General features: G+C 41.2%; 1 pseudogene; it reads left to right on the forward strand.

Moving 5' to 3' along the window:
* The first annotated feature begins 345 nt into the window (after nucleotides 1-345).
* Nucleotides 346-12,627, forward strand: LOC119251249 (olfactory receptor-like protein OLF3; annotated as a pseudogene).
* Nucleotides 12,628-22,544: the final 9,917 nt, after the last annotated feature.

Here is a 22,544-nt window from a genome sequence, read left to right on the forward strand (position 1 = left end):
GAGGGCTGGAGATTGGCTGAGGAGGTGCTTCTGATCCAGTAAGACTTTCAGACACAGCTTGCGGGCTCCTATGCTTGGGGAAAAGAATTTACAAAAGCATTTGAAACTCCTCTAGTCTTATTAGACTGGGCTTCCTTTTTTAAAATAAAGATCAAGAGCGGTCTGCTGCAGTGTATTTCAGTCAGTCCATCTGTTCTACTCCCCACTCTGTCACTGGTGAATCCTCTCACCCCCTACACCTCTGGTCTATACCCCAGTTCTTGTATGCATAAATAAATAAATCTTTTAAAAAATAAAAATAAAATAAAATAAAGATCAAATTCCTTTCTAGGCATTCTTTCCGACATGACTTCCTCTCTGACGCACCACCAGAGGCCTTCTGCACAGTGAGAGGAGCCCTGGTTCCAATAGGCTCTTGAAAAATTATCAGCACAGGGCCATTGGGTAAAGAAGAAAAAGAGGGAAAGAGGTAATTCTGCATTAAAGTAAACGCAATTACATATGCATGCATGTACACACATATACAATTTAAAAACCTGGCTGCCTTCTAGGAATGGAGGCAATTAGTCATAGGCATGGACTCTCGGTGACATCAGGGGCGCCATGCTGACGCATGACCACATTGCTGCTCTTTCTGGGTTGATGGGTAGGGCAATGGAAAAATGCCTCTTTTAGGCAAATGAGCTAAGAAATACAAACCCAATCTGTTCTTTCTATGGGCCTCAGATGGCAAGGCACCAGCCATCTAGAAAAACTCTACTCATTGTCCTTAGTGTGGTTTGGGTCGGGTCAGCCATGGATGGCATCTGTGGCCCCAACACAGATGTGTGGCTGGGTGGGTAGAAGATATTTCCATGTCTCTTGGGGCAGTGAGCTCTGCCACCTCTAGGTTTGTGTAATTACCCTCTGTGACATCTGCACGAGGACAACAGAGTTGCCTAATGTTGCATTACTCGGGATGCATCCCCTTGGTAAAGACACAAGCCCATATTAGAACCGGAACCTCTAAAGCAGCTGTGCTAATTACTTGTGTTCACAGTGTGACATGGCCATATTCTCGTCTCACTGCAAATTGGGGGCTCAGCTTAGGAGGTGGGGGTTGAGGAAGGGTTGATAGCTTTAAATTTCAAGGTTTATTTGAAAACTTCCTTCCAGGGCAGGAAACTCAAAGACGATCTAAAGGAAAAAAAATAAAGTGACAAACCAAGAATTAAAGACAAATATTTAAATATACAGGTAGAAAGACCAAGTAAATCTCTCATAATTATGAGAGTCAAAGAAAGCTATGCTGAATATTATTAAATATTGACTTCGAACTAGTTAAATATCTTTTAAAGAAACATAGCTGCAAATTGTGCTTCATTAAAACACTCAGCACTTTAAGAAACTTTCTATTTTGAAATGATTCTAGAGACACAGGAAGCTGCCAAAAAAATGTTCAGGGAATAATTCCTAAGTGCCTTTCACCTAGTTTTCCCCTCATGCTAACATCTTGCATAATGACACAGTATAATATCACAGCCAGGAAATAGACCTTTGCACAATGCATGGAGCTTGTTCCAATTTTACCACTTGTGTCCCCACCATCAAGATACACAACTGCTGCGTCACCATCAGGCTCCCCCCTGCTGTCCCTTTATTGCCTCGTGCTCCCTAATAGCACACAGTAATAATGTGTGCACATTTTGTATGTGCCAGGCACTCTCTGGGCACTAGAAATACATCACCATAGAAGCAAAAGTCCCTGTTCTAGTCAGAAGAGACAGAAAATAAAAATTTCTAAAAATCCCAAGGTCTTTAGGACTGGAAAGAACCCGTTGGAGTTTTTATGATCTGGGGAATGATACACATTTACAGATCTGGAGTTTTCCTCTTGGCTTTGGGTGGGTGGGATGAAAAGGTGAAAGGGGTTATGAGAGGAGGAACTAGTGAGAATTTCCCCAGAGAGTAAAGGTAGCTAGAGCAGCAAACCAAACGCATCTTTTCAATTAGCTCTAAATGCTTAAGCTAGGAAAATGGACTCTTATAGGACCTGGGGCTGGCTTTGAAAGCAGTCCAGAGAGGGAATTGCTGAGGGCCTTGGAGGACTCTTCCTGCTTCTCTGTGGTGAGTCATCCTTTAGAGGGCAAAGCTGCCATCTGGGTTCAGATCAGGTCACGACCGAGCTGAGATGGTGCCTGGATGGCTCGAGGCTGGTCTTAGCTTTGAGGTCTCTTCCCTGTCGTTATAGCTCAGCCAAGCTTTTTAAAGAAAATCAGATGGGCCAACAAAAAGGGAAACCTGTTTTGTCTTCTTTCTACTGACAGCTACACAGAAACGTGGAGAGAAGAATAAAAAGTCCACTTCTCGTAGTACTCCTGCTACTTACCGAGCTCCATATGCCACAGGGCAGTGGCCGTAGTCCCAAGCAAAGTGTGCAAACTGGCTAATTGAGGCAGAAAAGACAGTCATTAAGGGGCACTGAGTACAGGCTCCCCAGTGTGCCGATATCGCTACCATTCTGGAAACTGGACTGCCCACTGAAGCCGTTTTGGGAGTTGTTGGGTTCAGAGAGCCGATCCTTGGGTTCACTCAGGGGAAGGTTTCACCAGAGCTCCCCTTTCAGGGGCATGTGGCGAGTTCTCTAGGCGAGCTTACCCATGACACAGCGAGGTTAGTTATATCCGAAAGGCAGGTTTATTATAACAGGGAGAGAAGAATAAAGGACACTTGCACAGACACTAGCAGGCAGAAGGGGTTGCCCCGAAAGGGATAGGTTGGCTGAGAAAGGCCTGCGTGGTCATAGGCGGGCGGCCTTGAGGAGAGCTGCCTCTGCTGAGGGAGGTCAGTGAGGAGAAGCCCCAGCAGGTAGAGGTCAGGGGCAGGCAGGAGGCTGCTGCCCTGCAGAGGGACAGAGATGGTGAAAAGAAGCACCTGCCCAGTCGCGGGTGGGCAGAAGGCCTGCTGCTCCGTGCCAGGGCAGAGACTGCACTGAGACAGTCTTCTCTTTGGGAGAGGCTCACTCCTTTGTGGAGTGGCCTGTTTCCCATTGATTTTGGGTAATTAAATAGAATTTGAAAGGAAGGGAGATTCTACAAAGACTCTCAATGTCTGTGTCTTTACTTCTGGCTTAGGCCCTAAGACACCAACAGCATCTGACTCTTTGCTTGGGTCTGTGTCTTGGCTCCGAAGGATTTTTAGTTCCTATAGCTGGTCTAACAGCCATGTTAATCCTCTCTACTCCCACCTCCAGCTTCTGGCAGTGTGTGAACCAGGTTTCTGGTCTGGTGGCGCCTCTTTCCCGACTTTTCTATCCGTATCCTCCATCATTAGTGTACGAGCAGTATAAATGGAGACGAAGGGAGAGGTGGAAGACATGTAATAAAACAATGAAGGAAGATGATTTATTCCGTGGCGTGTGGAAGTGGGAACAATTAGACATGGTGCCTTGGGAGAGTGGGAGGATTTAATCTATTGATAGAAATAAAGGAGACAGAGAATACGAGTATGTGGAGAGAACTGAGTCAATTGTGAGATATTTAGGAAATGTTCTTTAAACTTCTAGAAAAACCATCTTGACTTTTGGAGAGAAGTGCAGGAAATCAATGCAGAGTTGAGAGTGGACCATAGAGTGTTAATGAAAATTCTTACAGTTAGAGCTAATCCCCCAAGGGAGAAACTATAGAAAGCAGAGCACAGACCTCACCAAAACTACCAATTCTACTCTGAAAAAGACCATTAAGAAGAAAAGTTAAGGTATAGGATATAGAAAACATTTAAAAGCACATTTCCAGCTAAAAGGTAGCACCTACAACACACAAGGAACTTTAACAGCAGAATAGCACAGAGCATAATAGAACATAGTAAGAGGCTTGGAGAGCTTTCCACTGGAGAACGCAGACCTTTGGCATTAAATAAGCACAGGAAGGGGGGCCTCCCTGGTGGCCTAGGGGTTAAGTCTCAGCTGTGATACTGAGTTTGATCATAACTGTGGCCTGAATTTGGTCCCCGGCCAGGGAGCTACCCACATGGTGCAGCAGACCTCTCCTGTCTCCCCGCTGCTCCCCTCAGCAGTGGATTTCAGTAGATCTCCCATTCTCCCCACCCTGTCTCTGGTGAATCCTCTCCCCCTCCACCTCTGGCCTACACCCCAGTTCTTCTATGCATAAATAAATAAGCACAGGGAGGATTGCCATCATTAGCCATACTGACTATGCAAATAAAAATAATTAGAATGGCTAATGACAGTGACAACATCAATTTCTGGTGAGACTTGTGTTACTTGATGCAACCACTTTGGAAAATGCCTGGATAATTTCTTAAAAAGCAAAAACCAAACCAAACAAAACCAAACCACCAAAAAACTTAATAATGCAACCACCATCCCACACAACCATTGTGCTCCTGGGCTCACAGAAAACCTGGATCTGAATGGCTGGGCCTGGGGGGTCAGGATGCTCACCCGCCCTCCCCCATCCCTTCCACCTGCAGGAAATGAAGTCTAGGGTCCTTTTCCCTTGGGGTTGGAATTGACTAACAAAAGCACTGATGGATTTAATAGAAGAAGCAATCCTGACTGTTCTCAGCCTGTGGTTTTTACAATTCTGTTCAGAAAATCTTTGAAAAAGAAGTAAAAAGACAAATACGTGATTTGCCTGATCTGTTGGAGGAGGGTTAGTTTGGGAGCTCAGCCAGAGTGCCTTTCTCTGGGGTGGAAGGGGCTCTCTGGGGTGGAAGGGGTCTCTCTACGGCAGAAGCTCCATCTTGCATGATATTTCAAGCACCTGAGGAGGCTGAAGGACCATTTGTTGCCAATCCCTCAGCCCCAGAGACTCTGATTTAATTGGTCTGGGGCTTTGCCTGGGCGCTGGTAGTTCAGGAAGCTCCCAGAAGTCACCAATATGGTTCTCCGCCTTCAGGGTGCTTGGGAGACACCTGTAGGGCAGGCTGGGCCCTAAAGGCAGGGTCCTGCCCCAGGGTTTCTAGTTTAGAAATCTGGGGCTTTTGCCTGTCTAGCAGGGACCCTGGGGAAGCAGCGGCAGCCGCCAGGGGACGCACCTGGAGGGAGAAACAGCCTCAGGTGAGTGTTCTGTCTGGGAATCCAGCCACCCTCCCTTTTAAAAATGCTTTTTAAAGATTCGAATGATTAAGAATATTATCCCCTCATCAATTGTTACCACCACCAATCTGTGAAAACTCCTCTTATTTTAGCTTTTTTAAAAAAAATTTACCTTATGTAGGGTAAGGAAAAAGTGTCAGGCCTTTCTGCCCTTCCGCCATCAGGATGGATGACGGAACCCTGTGGTCCCGAATGCACGCCTGGTGGTGGGCACCTGGAGTAGGGTGTGGGCCTAGGTAGATGGGACTCACCTGGGCTGAGACTGGGCTTTTAAGGGCGGCGTCACGGGGACGCCAGCAGAAGCTGAGAGGAAGCAGAGAAGGCCGGAGAGTCCAGATAGAGTGAAGACTTGCTGGGGGCTGGGAGGCCTGCCAGACTCCCGGCCCCCCAGCACCCCTGCCTGCTGTGTACCTGGTAACCCCAATAAAAGACCTGCAAAAAGCCACTGAGGACTCTGACTCCTCCTTTACCCGGTCTGCTGGATCATAGAAAACCTGCCCTGTGTCCATTGCTGCCCACTACACCTTAATTCCCAGTCACTACTCTCACCACCTCCTCCTCCACCAAAGGCACTGGTGTGTGACTTTTATAATTATGTGGACATGCAAGTCACTTGAAGCAGTAATGCCTTTTCTGAGACTTACAGTCACAGAGAGTTGGCTCTGAGGAGAATTTGAAATCTGGAACGTGCTTTGGGGGAAATTTCCAGTTACTAAGACCCCACAATCTGTGACTCTTAACTTTACACCCCAACACCTGAAAGTATTTTTTTAATGAATAAACATTTTTATTGTATTGTCATTTTAGTTTTTAAAACATTTATAATCGTGTTTTAATTCTGTTGCATTTTGTATATAGATGACTAAACTATTTCCAAATATTTTGGCACCTAACTTACAATATTGAACTTATTTATTTATTTTTTTTAATTAATAAATTTTATTTTTATATTCCCCATACAATTGCAATCCCCCCATTCTGACCCCAATCCCTCCCTCCCGCCCCCCACCCCCCAAAAAGTGTCTCTGGTTCATAGTTTTTGTTGATTTTGATTTTCACTTTCTTATAGTTATTCATTTTCCTGGTCCCTTATTTAAGTTTTCTAGATTCCTGCTATGAGTGAGACCATCCGGTATTTTTCTTTTTCTTTTTGGCTTATTTCACTGAGCATGATCCCTTCCAGCGCCATCCATGTTGAACTTATTTTGTTGCCTATCTTGATTTCTTAGTTTAAAATTACCAATATATTTATCACACAATAAGGAGATATTTCAAAGGGTACAATTTTATTATGTAATTGATTGGATTTAGCAGAATGCTAATAAACCTCTATTTCTTGGCTTCAGTGATAACTCCTTAGTTATTTGATAATAAGAATAATGATGGGAATGTGTTTTTTTATATAAATTTTATTTTTATATTTCCCATACAATTGCCACCCCCTTATTTTGACCCCAATCCCTCCCCTCCCTGTACCCCACCTCCCCATAGAGTATCTCTGGTTCATAGTTGTTTGTTGATTTTGATTTTCACTTTCTTATAGTTATTCATTTTCCTGGTCCCTTATTTAAGTTTTCTAGATTCCTGCTATGAGTGAGACCATCCGGTATTTTTCTTTTTCTTTCTGGCTTATTTCGCTGAGCATGATCCCTTCCAGCGCCATCCATGTTGCTGCAAATTGCATGTGTTTATCTTTTTTGAATGCTGAGTAATATTCCATGGTGTATATGTACCTGAAAGTATTTTTAAAGAAATGATGTGTCAAAGCCTTCCCTGATAAATAATATTAGGGTTTCCTTTTCTTGCAGTGATACTTTCTGTACAGTAGGCAGTTTCTTCAGGGCATCTATTCTTCTTGAGGATAAAACAGAGCTGACAGATAACAGTAGGGAGACGTCACCCACCTTTCACAGAAAATCTTTAAAACTGCGTAAAATCAGGCGGTTAAAATATGAAAGATATTTGTTTCCCAGGAGCTTCCTGGGTGGAGATATTTTCCAATTTAATTCTTTCAGTTTAGTTTTTATTTATTTCACTCTCTCAGCAAAGTTCATGAGATGCCTGTAAGTCTTTGCGACCAGCTTTCAACCACCTGCACGGCAGTGTAATAAAAGGACCTGTGCCCCAGATACACATCTGTCTTGACTTTTAAGTAGCTCGATGTTCTGGAAGTTGTTCAGCAAAGTTGTGATCCTTTGCTCTTTATATCTGGTTCCCTGAAGCTACTGCTCGTGTGTTTGTGATGCCGTTCTGGGATCACAATTATTTTATAAACAGACACACTTTATAGATATGTATGTATTTGCGTTAACATTCAATTTATCTCCTAATGATACCCTTGGAGAAATCGTACTGACATACATATATGATAGACAAATTGACTGATTTTAGTTAAAGAAAACCTGAAATTTATTTACTATTTAATTCAGGATGAGAATGTCTAATACCATTGTGTTTTGAGTCCATCCAAATCTTCCTTCACCCACAGACACAAAAGGGTTTATTGACTATAGCACTTTATGCAATGCTGTGCTTAAATGTTTAATAAGTACGGGGTGAACTAACTGAAACACCCCCATTTTAAGCCCCCTTGAGTCACAGCTCTGACAACCCCTCCCCTTGGTAGAGATGTCTCTAAGATTCTGAAGTTCTGTAGTCAAACACTCTCAGAAAACCATTTTTTCCCAAATTAGAGTAAACCCTGATCCAGGAGTGGTTGCTCCAGTAGGGGGAAGATATATTATTTTCTGTTTCCTTCCAATGAAACTGCTTTTTGTTTTTTAGTCAAAGTAAAAATATGTAAAACATGTAAAGATTTCAGGTGCACAGCATAACTCAACACCTGCGTCACTCCATCATGACCCCCAGCGAACACCTAGTCTCCACCCACCACCCTGGTGCTGATCACCTTTAACCAACGACCTGCCCTTGGCCTTTTCCCTCTGGTAGACACCATTTTGTTTCGTACTCCAAGGGTTGTTTTGTTTGCTTCATTGTTTTGTTTCTTTATCTCACACACATGTGAAAGCATATGGCTTTTCCCTTTTCCTGTCTGACTTATTTCACTTAGTTTCCTGCCTGCTAGTTGTGTCAATCCTGTTTTTAAACCTTCAAAAATGAATCTGCTTTAATTTAACATTATTGCTATACTTTCTGGTGTGTATTTGGTTTGTTTTAAATGATTTCAACTTATAATTTGTACATTAAAAATGTTCTAGAACCCGCTATATTTTGTTTCTGTAGTTAAAAAAAAAATCCTATTTCCCTCCACATTTCTCAATACTCCTGTCCGCCCTAAAGGACACCTTTTCTGGTTTGTGAGAGGTCATCTGGAATTCTAATCCTAGCTTCCAAATCAATAACCATTTACTCTAATTTGCTGTTATCTGTAAATTTAATCATCATGCGCTTTCATCCATCCACCACAAAACTGGTGAGAATGTTAAACAGTCTGGTATCCAAGATAAAACAATGCACGTTTGCCAGACATTGTTCCTTCCACATCAGTGGAAATTGGAGAATGAATCTACAACGAAGCTATTTTTTCAAATGACTGTATGTTAGCTTGTCATATAATTAATGTGCGTGTAATTAAGATGTTATTAATGCTAAGATATTGTATTGTTTTCACTTACCAAGTCTTTTAAAGCAGAAAATGAATGCCTGTAGATTTTGATGTTCCTATCTGGCCAGTGATTCTTCAAAGTCAGGATCAGGTGATAGTTCTGTGCCTACCCCTTCCTCCCTCATCCCACTAGACACAGGCTCACACAGGAATGCAATTCAATAACCAATTTACTAATAAGCAAATATAGTTTGATGACTATAATAAAATATCAATTATGCACTGGTTTATTCCTGACAATTTTTGAAAACTTATTTTCAGGAAAATCCAATCTTATGGGAGCTGGACACTGATTTCACATGGTCTTATGGCTTTGTAAAATTTCTAACAATGGTATAAACTCTCATCAATTAGGAGTGATTTTTTTAAAGATTTATTTATGCATATAAGAGCTGGGGTGCAGGCCAGAGGTGCTGGGGTTGGTGAGAGGATTCAGCAGAGACAGAGTGGGGTAAAGGACTTGCAGATCAACTCAAATACACTGCTGAGGGGAGCAGTGGGACAGGAGAGTTCTGCTGGGCCATGTGGGTTAGCTCCCTGACCGGGGATCGAACTCTTGCTGCAGTGGCTGCCGATATCTTCAAGTGCTGAGACTTAACCCCTTGTCCCACCAGGGAGGCCCAGGACTGATTTTTGTTTCACTAACTTCTCCTCTACCCCACTTGTCCCCCATTTGGATGATAATGCAGTGGTCTCAGGCATTCTTGAGATCCAGTTAAGGGGATGGTTAGAACAGGGAATAATTTTGTTTGGGTTTCATGGCATATCTGAATCTGGTTCCTAATTCTCCATGTATAGTTAGCTGCCTTGGTGTAGAAATGGCTCCCAGAGTAGTGCTATCATTCATTGTGTCCTGCTGACTCATAGAGGATGTATTGATCCCCAAGAAGTTCCTCTAGTGCCTGGAGTGGGTAGTGTGTATGGAGTGAGGAGGTACTGTGGAGTGGAGATCTCAACATTCAAGAGGTATAGATCCAGAAGCTAAAATATGGAAAATTCCAAATCTTCTAGTCATATGTGAACAAAAGATAACATTCCTGAAAATCCATGTGCCATGACTGATAACAAATTGTGATGCATGAGGAAATCCTTCCTTGCAGAACTGAGGGCTGTGCTGCTCTTCACTCTGTGCTCTGCCAAGGAGGGAAAGATGACCTAAAGCTAAACAAGGGTCTTATTACGTTTTATTTATTTATTTTTAAAAAATATTTATTTATTTATACAAGCACTGGGGTATAGGCCACAGGCGTGGGAGGATGAGAGAATTCAGAGAATTCCCTACTCTGTAGGGAACAGAACAGGCAGACTGACTGAAATACACTGCTGAGGGGAGCAGCGGGAGAGACAGAAGAAGTCTGCCACCCCATGTGGGTATTCCCCTGGCCAGCCAGGAATTGAACTGGCACAGCAGAGGCTGCAGACAGCTTCACAGTGCTGCGCTTAACCTACTGTGCCACCGGGGAGGCCAAGGCCCCTTATTACGTTTTAGAGGAACATTTGGTACCTGCAGAAAAACAGATCCGCTAGAGTTGGAGGTGAATGCTGACACAAGGAAAGAACTGAAAGCAAAATAGGCTTGGCATAGGAGAAAGAGTTAACAGGATGCTGCTCTGTATTCATTGTTCATGCCTGGTTTTTGGCCAAAACTGTCTCCATAGTCTGGAGGAGGGAGCTGACATCTCATTACTAGTGAGGAAATGCAGCAGACATGTGCAAAGTCAGTCTTTTCAGTTGATTCAGTGAGTAGCACAAATAGGGGTTAGCTTCTGATGCCCCAAGTCCAGTAGCCATGAGAAGACCCAGTCTCAGATTTCTGACACCAAGTCCTGAGACACCCACCACAGGTAAGGTCCTTCTGCATTCCTGAGGACAGACCAGGAATCAAGCCCAGTTTTGCTGAAAGTTGATCCAAAGTAAAGTGTAGACAGTGTTTATGCAGGTGTGTTGAAACCATTCCACCAACTGGATTTCTTCCTTTATAACGTCACAACTTTAATACAGCTGCTACTTCTATTTTTGTAACCTACCAGGCATTTAAGAAGAGATTTTGTGACTGTAGAAAACAGAAATAGTGGACTATCCATTATGTCGAATTGAAATTATTAAAAATGAAGACAGCTGCGATCAGAAATTAATATATTCATTGAAGGGTTAAAAGTAATGAGCTGAAATATCCATGCAAGATATTTAATATTAGCAGGATATTTTAGTAAAATATCCTTTGTTCTAAAACACAGACATGATAAGTGCTAAAATTAATAAAATTAAAGATAGAGCAGATTCTAATTAGTATTAGTACACTTGCCTGTCCATGATGTTCTGAATGTTGTAAGTAAGTAATCAGATGTCACAAGATTTGCTTCTGCATGAAGCAGTTTGATTAAATTTGTATTGTTTATAACAGACTTTTCCCATAAGTTGTCTACAGAGAGTAGAGGCTGTATTGTCATATTTTGTATATAAAAATTTAAGTCGCTAACCCAAATCACACATCTGCAAAGTCATAAAAAAGGATTCCTATTCAGTTGTACCTATGAGGCATCAGCTTTCCTTGTACTATGTACACCTGCCGATTCCATGTCTGAATCTCTCTCAAGTTGTTTCACATCTACTGTTTGGTGCCACCATATGCAGCATTGTTCCCAAACTTCGTGTTTATTTTCATTATATTTTATGTCCCATTGTCACCTACCATCTTCTTTTGCAGCAGAAAGATCAAGAGCTCCCAAAATCCCACTGCATTATTTCCAGACTTTAAGATTCCATCGTGTTCTTTGGAAGATGATGGCTTGTTACTCTTATGTGGAATAGATATAACGCACATCAAGATCAGACCTATTTCTTGCCCATAGTGAACTGAAACATCTGACTAGGACTGGCATGTCTACACATGTGTTTTTTGATGAAGTTATCCTTAGGGTTCTTTAAATGATGAGATTTTTACTACTTTGGACTCTGCAGATACTGTTTTTCTGTGGGAACAGGCAACCAGACGTGGGTGAGAGAGTTTATTCTCCTTGGCCTGTCCAGTGACCGAGACACTCAGGTCTCCCTCTCTGTCCTGTTCTTGATCACATACTTGGTGACAGTGCTGGGCATCTTCCTCTTTGTTCTTCTGATTGGACTGGACATTCACCTCCATACCCCCATGTATTTCTTTCTCACCAACTTGTCCCTCGTTGATGTCTCTTATGTCACATGCCTCGTTCCTCAGATGTTGGTGCATTTCCTTGCAGAACATAAAGTCATCCCACACGTGAGCCCAGCTGTTTTATTTTTTCCCCTGGGCTTGGGTGGGATTGAGCTTGTCCTATTGACAGTGATAGCCTATGACCGTTATGTGGCCATGTGAGACCCCCTGTGGTACTCGGTCATCATGCATGGAAGGCTGTGTAAGAGGCTGGCCGCCATATCCTGGGTCAGTGGCTCTGTCAACTCTCATGCAGATTGCCCATGTGCACAAACAGGTTTATTGATCACATATTCTGTGAGCTCCTCACTGCGGTCAGGCTGGCTTGTGTAGACATCTCCTCCAATGAGGTTGCAATCATGGTGTCCAGCATTGTCCTGCTGATGACACCACTCTGCCTAGTTTTCTTATCCTACATCAGGATCATCTCCGCCATCCTAAAGATCTGGTCCACAGAGGGGAGGAAGAAGGCCTTCCACACCTGCGCCTCGCACATGACTGTGGTCGCCCTGTGCTATGGGATGGCCATCTGTACTTACATCCAGCCCAGGTCCAGCCCTTCTGTCCTTCAGAAGAAGTTGATCTCTCTTCTATGCCATTTTGACGCCCATGCTGAACCCCATGATTTACAGTCTAAGGAATAAGGAGGTGAAGGGGGTCTGGCAGAAACTCTTAGGCCAATTATCTGGATTAAGGTCTAAGCTGGCAGGTTGATGAATTCTGAGCCTCACTCAGAGAACAGAGCTTTGCTTGTGTGTTCTCCCACCTGTTCAGAGGTGACAGACATCAAGTGCGTTGCCCTGGCAACCGTTAGGAAGGAGATGAGGAGCCGTGTCCTGGTGATTCTGGGGCGGAGGCTGAGTGGTTGGGTCTCAGTGTGGGATGTGGGGTTTTATGTGATGGCAGCATGTTCAGTGGAGTTAGTGCTGCTGGAACAGCATCCCTGGCCCTTCCTCAGTCTCTATCCCATTTCTGAGTAATGAAAATAATGCCATTGATTGTCTTTGATTTGTCACATTGTTTGTAATCATGGACCTATTCATGGGTCTTACTGTGCACCACTGGTTCTTATTCATCCACATTTTGTACAGAGTTACTGTGTTTCCATAGGAAACAAAAGCATTTTCACATGTTAGCCTCCCTTAAAATGAAGGGAGGTGTATGCACCACTGTGGTCACTGTGTGAGTCACTCTGCTGGGGTGAGTGTTGCTATGGAGGCTGATTAAAATGTTTTTTGAGCTGGGCAGGTGGACACAGTGTCTTCAAGTGCTGGAGGGAACTCAGGGGAAAAGCATCAACTAAATGTGTTGTTTTCCACAGATAGGAATAAAACTCCATGTTGCTTGTCACTAGACTATTACTGGCCAAGGGAAAGCAATGGTTCAGATATGCCTTGCTGTATGCAAACGCTTGAGAGGAATTTTACTCTGTATCGAAAGGGGTGCTATTTAAATGTTAAAACTGTCCAAATCCATGAAAAACCAGTAAATTCTTTTTCTGAGTTTTCAGAAACATAAATATGAACATAATATATGAGATCATGATAAGATAGTGCAAGTAGCATATTCTTCTCACTCCCAAGAAGGCTCGAAGTCTATTTTTCCCCATCAAGTCTCCTTAGTCTTGCATTTGTGAACATATAATCACACAATCTCAATATACAAATAGTGTTGAGGGTTTAATCCAATATCCTTTTGATGTATTAGATTTGCCTTAGTAAATTCAGTCTTAAATTCTTGATATCAGCAGTCAAAACTTTTCCTTTTGTTGATATGATGATCAATTTTTGTATAGTGAACCAATCACATATCCCTATAATAAATCTCACTTTGTCTTGGCATATGATCCTTTTATTCATTTGTGAATTTGGTTTGGTAAGTTTTCTTGAGAATTTTTGCATCTATGTTCGTCTTGGACATTTGATTTGTGATTTTCTTTTTTTTTTGTGATGTCCTTATCTACATTGGGTATCAGAGTAATGTTGTTCTCATAAAATGTGTTAGGAAAAAATTCCCTCTTAATGTTTTGGAAGAGTTGAACTCAAAGGTTTGGTAAAACTCACTTATAAAACTATCTGATTCTTGGCTTTTGATTTTTGGGAGATTTTAATGATTGTTTTAATTTCCTTTATTTATGTTTCTATTTCTTCATGATTCAGTTTCAGAAATTTGTATTCCTCTAAGGATTTGTTCATTTCTTCCAGGTCATTCAGTTTATCAGCTTTAGATGTTTGTAGATGTTTATAGATGTTTGTTTCTTATGTTCCTCTGTATTTATGAGATATTTGTTGTTACTTTTCTTCTTTTTTTTTTTAAGATTTATTTATTTATTTATTTATTTATTTATTTATTTATTTATTTATACAAGTACTGGGTACAGTGAGAAGCGCGGGAGGGTGAGAGAATTCACCAGAGCCAGAGGGGAGAGCAGAGCAGGCAGATTGACCAGTACACTGCTGAGGGGAGCAGCGGGCGGCAGGAGAGGTCTGTGCGCCATGTGGGACCCTCCTCTGGTGGCCGGGGAGCAGCCAGGAATCGAACCAGTGCTACAGAGGCTGCGGGCAGCTTCACAACCCAGCGCTCAACCGCTGTACCAACAGGGAGGTCCTACTTTTCTTCTTTTTTTCTGACTCTGTTTAATTAGAGTTCTCCCTCTTTTCCTGTGAGTCTAGCTAGAGACTATTTTGTTTATTCTTCCCAAAGAAGCAGTTTTTGGTTTGTTGCTCTCTTGGACTGCTGTTTTGATTTGATATCTGTTTTATTTATTTCTCCTCTAATTTTTACTATTTTCTTCCTCTTACTAGCTTTTGGGTTGGTTCATCCTTCTTTTTCTAGTTACGTAAGTTGTAAGATTTTATTATTTTGTGAGCTCTTTCTTGTTTTTGTATTGTCCGTAGCGTTGTCTTGATTCTGCTTTTGCTGCATTTCATAAGTTATGGTAGTTTGTGTCTTCATTTTCATTTGTCTTCAGATTTGTCTTTTTGATTTCCTTATTGATCCAATAGTCACTCAGCATTAAGTTGTTGAGTCTCCACATTACAAATTTTTCTTGCTTTCTTTTGTGAATAATTTCTAGTTTCATAGTGTTGTGATTTGATAATTGATATGATTTCAATATTTATGAATTTATTAACACTTGTTTTGTGACCCAACATGTGGTCTATCCTGGGGAATATTACATATGTACTTGAGAAGAATGTGCACTCAGCTTTTCTGGATGCAGTTTAAGTGCTATGGTCTAATTTGTCAATTATGGCTATTGCTTCCTTCTTGATTTTCTGCCTGGCTGATCTATCCATTGATAAAAGTGGTGTGTTGCAGTCCCCACAATATTTATTTTCAAATAAAATAATCATTTATGATATTAAAATAATAATAATATAAAGACATAAATATGGTATAGTATAATATGAATTTAATATATTAAATAACATAAATATATGTATTACAAATGTAAAACTACAAATATAAAAATCATAATTATTGGGAAGTCTGTCTTAAGTGCTAGAATATCTCTTTATGAACATCATAGAAATTTTTGAGCAGCATACTGTCACTTAGTCCTGCCATGTTTTTTGTTCTGGTAACCTGGTGTTGTGGAGGGAGAATGTGGGAATCTGTATAGCCATGGGTTGACTGGGCTTGAGTTTTATTGTTACTTTGTTTATCCTCAGTACACAACAAATTCCGTTTCCTCTGGCATTATCTGCTTTTACATTGGATGTTCAGAGTCTGATAGATTTTTCGCAGCCCTGCTCTTCTTCCCTAGCGTGAAGCTCTCCCCATGAGGATGACTGTCAAGGTACATCTCCCACTCGCTCCGCTCCCCCGTGTAAGTGGCTGTCACTTCTTCCTCAGGTCTTGCTCACCTGGTGATGGGGGGGAGTGATTGAGTCTCTGTTTTCTTGGTTTAGCTCAGGCTCAGGCACATCCTGTCTCCCTGTGGCTCAGGCTTGGGGCTTTCTTAGTGGGCTCACCCCTTCTCCACCTTAGGAAATGGCTCCACGTCCAGACCCAGAGTGGTTTCCAGTCCCAAGGACCCCTCATGAGAACGTGTTCTTGTTTTCCTGTTCCCTTCCCTCAGCCATGATTTGTCTCTGAGGTGCACAGGGTTTGCTGCTCCTCCCCCCAGTGGCTTGAGACTTTTGTTCCATAAGGGAGACAACTTGGTGCTGGGAACCTGCCTTCTGCTACTGCAGAGGCTGCTGCCACCTTCCCTTCGCCCTGCACCATGAAGGAGCCTTTCTCTGGTTTTCTGTCTTTCCCTGAACATTCTTGTGAGGACTGTTGTAAGTCTGTGGAGAAAATCTCGAGTATTGGTGTGAGTGCCTCTTACTGCTGTGGCTCTCATCCACTCTATATTTATAGTACCCCACACTTGAACTTGAACAATTTGTTAAAGCAGTTCTTACTGACTTGTTCTTTGGCTTAGTTTCCTCCCATGCTCTTGCCCATGTAAGTAAAGCTCACAGCCTACCTCTCTCTGATGTTTACTTGTTTTTCCTGTGATTCATGCATTGGGTAGCTCTGTAATTTAAGCTTCTGATGAATTCAAGATATTTGTGATTCTATAGATTATTTAACATTGTTTTGTTTTAATGAAACCAGTGCTTTTTACCATCTTTCTACAACCTAAGTGGAATTCGGAACAAGCTCAATTACCAGTTTTCTTCTTATTTCTGCTTCTTAGGAGACTATATTTCAAGCAGTTTTAGATTCACTACAAAATTGAACAGAAAGTACAGAGAGTCCCCATATACTCACTGCCCACTCCTATCACCAAGAAGCCCACTGTAAACATCCTACATCAGAGTGGTACATTTTCAATTACTTGTTAAGACCTTCACAGGTAAAGTGTAAGCTGGGGCATGTGTGATAATTTGCAATTAAGTCAAATATAATAATGCAAATAATGACTTTTAAGTCAGGGAATTTAAATCAATCAAATCACTTCTGTGGAAGCAGCTTATCCAAATTACATGCATTGTGTTTGAAGGAAATAATGTGTATATATTCATGCTCTTCTTGAAAACACAAGCCTACACATTGACAGTATATACCAGCGTCTGTCACAATTGCTTCTTAAAGGAACTAATTCAATTTCTACAGACACACCTACCTGTATGATAACCTTCTTGGGCAGAAGAGGGAGCATTTCCTTTTTGGGAAAGAGCAGGAATTGTGGCATTTATCTGGGTTCACATGAGAGAGAAGAAGCAGCAAACAACAACAACAACAACAACAACAACTTTAGGTGCTGTGACTGAAATTCTTCTCTCCCTGTTAGGTGGGATATGACACTGAAGACTTTAGATCAAATTTTGGTTTTGTGGATAGTGGTTGGGTATTCTAATGAAAGATTATTGTGGCACTGGTTTACAGAATGAATTGTTTGGTTGTTATTAAATCTATTCTATCAGAAATGCCTGAAGATCTTTAAAACAGAGTTTGTGGGATCCTATCTGCATAGATTCTGATTCAGTTAGTCTGGTAGAATGAAGTCCATCACACATTGAAAGACACTGAGTGATGTGACACTTAGGTGCAAATGCTAAAATATCACAGGAAAGCAATATTAGTAATGGAAAGATCCATGTATCTATGCCTCAGAGTGTGAGTGGGTATAACTACTTTAGTAATAGAGACAGATTTCCTAAGGCTTTGAGTAGGAATGTCTGAGGGTGCTGTGAAGACCTTGCTAAAAGCCTGGCACTTGGGCGTTCACCTTTGCTGAATGGAGAAAAATAGTAGAGATGGGAACTTCTGGATATTGCCATGTAGGCTCTTATGCCCAAGGAATTTAATTCTCTGGAAGTTTGTACATTTAAGTGAGGAATGAAAAGCATCCCTACTTTCTATTTGTATTGCCTGAAATTTCACTGAACCTTTATCACTGGTGCTATAATATTGGAAACAATGGTAACCTGATGAATAAATTAGTGGGTAAGCAGAAGGATGACACATGTGTATAGAGAATCTGATAAATAATGGACTTTGGGGAAATGGATGAATTGGCATGTGAATGATAGATTTGAGTATCGAGATGGTTATGGACAGTTTGGTAAAGGAGTGAATATGTAAAAGGTGGTATTGAGAATTGTTGGGTATTTGACTTAGTAGATGAATGAATGTTGGATAAATGATTTACACAAATGGGTGTGTGAGGCATAAAGAGAATGCTGATGTTGCGACATTTGACAAACTTACATTGAATTTATTTATAAATGTTAATTTTACAGGTATATTCTATACCTTTGAAAAGGTATAGAGAGTTAATTCTCTGTTTTAAGGATTTTGGTTCTTCTTTTTATTCCCCCTGGAGATTATAAAGGTCTATTTTTGTATGTGTAATTAGCGTTTAAGTTTAAGTCATTGTAGTCACTGCTATTGTTCTTGGAGCCTGGGTAGCATCATGAGATGCACCTGATGTCCAGCCAGCATCGTAATGCTCTCAGCAACCCATTAGACTCACTGCACAGATCTCAAGGGAATGATAACAATTCTCCTACCTCCATGAGGAAATCTTGGAGTTGAAGAGGATAATTGGGATTGTTTTTTCTCCAAGGTTGAATGCAGACCTAGTCCCTGCTCATTAGACTAGGTCATGAAAGCTAAAAGTCAGGGTGTTGGACTATAGGGAAGTATTATAACAATTTTCTTCAACGACTTAGAATTAAAGGCTTTAATGAATTGTTGTAGGTTGAGGATAGAGAGAATAGCCTGCCACAGGGTCAGTGAGCAACATAGAAAACTGGAAATGGTGACAGCAATGAATAGTCCAATGCAGGAAGCTCCCAGGGGACGCTGCCAGCCCCACATTGCTAATTCACCTACTACCACACTTGCTAGGTTTGTGAATGAGGCACTTTGGGGCACCTGTGAATGTCTCCCCAGCAGTTTCCCTCACAGTCTAAACTACTACCAGGGGAGTTCTTAGCCCAGGAGCTTAAGGAGACCAGGACACTTCATTGCTGTGTCCCATCACTTTGGTGAAGGGAGGTGTTTTTTGGGAACCCATTTAAACCTGGACTGAAGTAAACTTGTCCAATTGGTCTGGATTTTCAGTGTTGAGAACTTGTAGCAGCATGGGTAGCAAAGGTTTATGGAGGGGCAGAGATGAAGCTGCCAGTATTTGTGGGACAGTGGACAAGGGCTACAAACCATGACAGCTCTGATCGTTTTACTCTCCATATCTTGGCAAATATAGTAAAGTAATTCTGCTTTTCTGAAGCTGGAAGCTCAGGGACAATTTTGTTCTATGGGTTTCTCTATTCCAAACTTTAATATTGGCACAGGAAAGGATGAATCAAGTGGAGTTGGTGAGGAAGAGTGATTAATAATTAGAATTTGAAAATAGTAAGGATTATTTCTGCACATGTTTGGGGAAGACATTAAATGATTAGATTAGATATTATTCATGAATATGTAGTAGAAGTATGTTACATTTTCAAAAAGTTAAATTGTTAATTACTGTGAAGTCTCTTTCCCCAATTTCCCCATATGTTATGCACATAAACAATTTTGATTTTCCTGGTAGTGACAGAAAGGGAAATGTAGATGATAAAATGGATTGTTCCAATTTCTAATACCCAGAATATGGCTGGGACTAGAATTGAGATCTACTGACTCTCATTTTTGTACTTTGTTTTTCTAGAGTGAGATGTAGGGATTGAACTGTGGAGACATGATAGACAAAAGAAATAATCCTGAAAAAGAATGCCCTTATCTTACCCATAGGGAACAAGAGTTATGAAGAGGGTGAGCATTTACAAAATGAAATAATAATAAAATGTATCATCAAAGGTAATTTCAGGGTTGCATAATTGGGAGAAACTGGCCATCAATATTTGCAGATATGAGAAAATTCAATCAACCAAAACCAGACAGGAAATAGAAAACTAATTACCTTTTGAGTATGAAAGCATTTTGAGACACCACCCACCTAAAAGACCCTTGGATTTTCTCTTGCAAAGATAGGATGACAGAAATGTTCCTACCCATGATGAATGTGATGAATGTATTTAGTCACAGGTCAGATGAGTCATCCTCTAAATGAAAGCTCCATGTCTGTTGATAACTAAACACTGTCAAGTTAGACTCTAGTGTGCTTTGACCAGCATAAAAGAAAACTGACCTTTAATTTGTGGCACTTAACCATCATGCACTCTGCTTCCATGTTCAGAACTGCTGTTTGTCAGCTAAGGTTGGAGAGGACTCCAAGAAAGAGGCCAACCATGATTAAGACTCAATGGAGTGTTACAAAGATGAGCACAAAAAATATTCAGGGGGAAAGCTCATGGGTTTTTAATTCCTTAGCTGTAGGACATCATCTCTGTAATGAAAGTGCAATAATATGAATAACAGGCTGATTCCTAAGCCTCATTGTGTTTCAGATCGGATTTTCAAGGTATTTCCAAGGTTTAGTCCAATCATGCACTGTGAATTAGCATGAATAGTGGAAAGGATTATTATTCCGAAAATTAATTCTGGATGTTGAGATACTGAAGAATATTAAAAAGAGACTAAAGAATTATGTGCATACATCTTGAGTCTTTGTGAATCAATGCTTCTCTCTTCCTAATGTAGGGAAGAGGGAGAAGATAATGTATTGAGTCAGCCAGCCAAGCGAAGAAGTGGAAAATGGTATTAGACAGTTATAAATGTAAAATATGCTAACCAGGGTAGGATAATAAAATGTGGCAATTAATGGTTTGAATAGAAAAGTTACCCAAGCATTGAACCCTGAAGACTGTACTTGCCTAGTTTAATCAAGTATTTTTTAAGGTTTATTTTTATTTATTTATGCATACAAGAGCTGCGGTGTAGGGCAAAGATGCAAGAGGTGAGAGATTTCACCAGAGACAGAGTTGGGGGCAGAACAGGCAGATCTACTGAAAGGTCTGCTGCGCCATGTGGTTCAGCTCCCTGGCCTGGGATTGAACTCATGCTGCAGTGGCTGGCCATAGCTTGATAGCACTGAGACTTTAACCCCTGAGCCACCAGGGAGGACATAACCAAGAATTTTGAATGCTGGTCCATAGACTGCAATGTAAATGAAACACAATTAAAATCCGATTAAATTTTTGTGAACAGCAGCAAAGAGAGAGAAACACAAGGAATGAGTCTATATGGTACCTAAGTAATAAAAATTTTGCAACGTGCATTGAGTTTTGTCACTGAATCAACTTTCTTATCCTTCTTGATGAAGTTATAATTCTTCAAATCCTTATCAGTACTTCTGGAGCAGGAATATGAGAGAATAGGGTGAGATGCTATGAGGGCACTTTGGGTAGAGAAGCCACGTTACTACTTGGGGTGATACCCTTTTCCCCAGGCATGCTGCACAGTTGTAGGGAGCCTGGCATGGAGGGGCTCCACCTGGGCGATCCATTCATTAGCATTGGAGCAAACAATAACAGACTAGTTGGAGATGCCTGCTTTCCACTGTTCTAAAACACCAGCTGCATACAAATTTTGCCGATAATCACTGCCTGAAAATTTACATTGGAAATATCTTTATTTTTACTTATTTATTTTTTTATTTTTATATTCCCCATACAATTACAACCCCCTTATTTTGACCCCAATCCCTCCTTTCCCTGCCCTCCACCCCACCTTAGAGTGTCTCTGGTTCATAGTTGTTTGTTGATTTTGATATTTTCTTTCTTATAGTTGTTCTTTTTCCTGGTCCCTTACTTAAGTTTTCTAGATTCCTGCTATGAGTGAGACCATCTGGTATTTTTCTTTTTCTTCCTGGCTTATTTCGCTGAGCATGATCCCTTCCAGCGCCATCCATGTTGCTGCAAATTGCATGTGTTCATCTTTTTTGAATGCTGAGTAATATTCCATGATGTATGTGGACCACATCTTCTTGATCCATTCATCTATTTTTGGGCATTTGGGTTGTTTCCAAAGCTTAGCTATTGTAAATAGTGCTGCTATAAACATAGGGGTGCAGGTGCTCTTTGGAATTGATGTTTCTGTGTCCTTTTCTCTGAAGAGGAAATGCAAATGGCCAACAGGCATATGAAAAAATGTTCAACATCACTTGTAATCAAGGAAATGCAAATCAAAACTACCATGAGATACCATCTCACACCAGTGAGAATGGCACCTATTAAAAAAACTTGCAACAACAGATGTTGGCAAGGTTGTGGAGAAAAAGGAACTCTTCTGCACTGCTGGTGGGAGTGCAAACTGGTCCAACCACTATGGAGAGCTGTGTGGAGATTTCTGGACCTACTAAACATAGATCTTCCATATGATCCAGCAATTCCACTCCAAGGTATTTACCCAAAAGAAATATCTTTAAGAGTTGGCTTTCCTGATACACGTCTTCATATGGGGAGAGGTCAGGGCAATGCTAGAGCGTGGCCATTGCTATTGGAAGGCTGGTTTGGATAGAGAGTGATGGACGGCATGAAACTATTTGGCTGAAAGTTTCAGAAGGCCAGCTCAGAAGAAGGGAAAAAAGAATGTACTGAAGTCAAATTTTTTCTCTCCCCATTTTGTTCCCCCACACAAAGACTAGCGCTGACTTTAACATTGACTGACGCAGTTGTCTGAACTTTTTTTTTTTACATCATTTTTCATTTTTGCACAATATATGCATTTTCATCTTGGTTATATGC

The sequence above is a fragment of the Talpa occidentalis genome, unplaced genomic scaffold (assembly GCF_014898055.3).
Source record: "Talpa occidentalis isolate TD23 unplaced genomic scaffold, MPIMG_talOcc4v2.1, whole genome shotgun sequence".
Taxonomy (NCBI): Eukaryota; Metazoa; Chordata; class Mammalia; order Eulipotyphla; family Talpidae; genus Talpa; species Talpa occidentalis.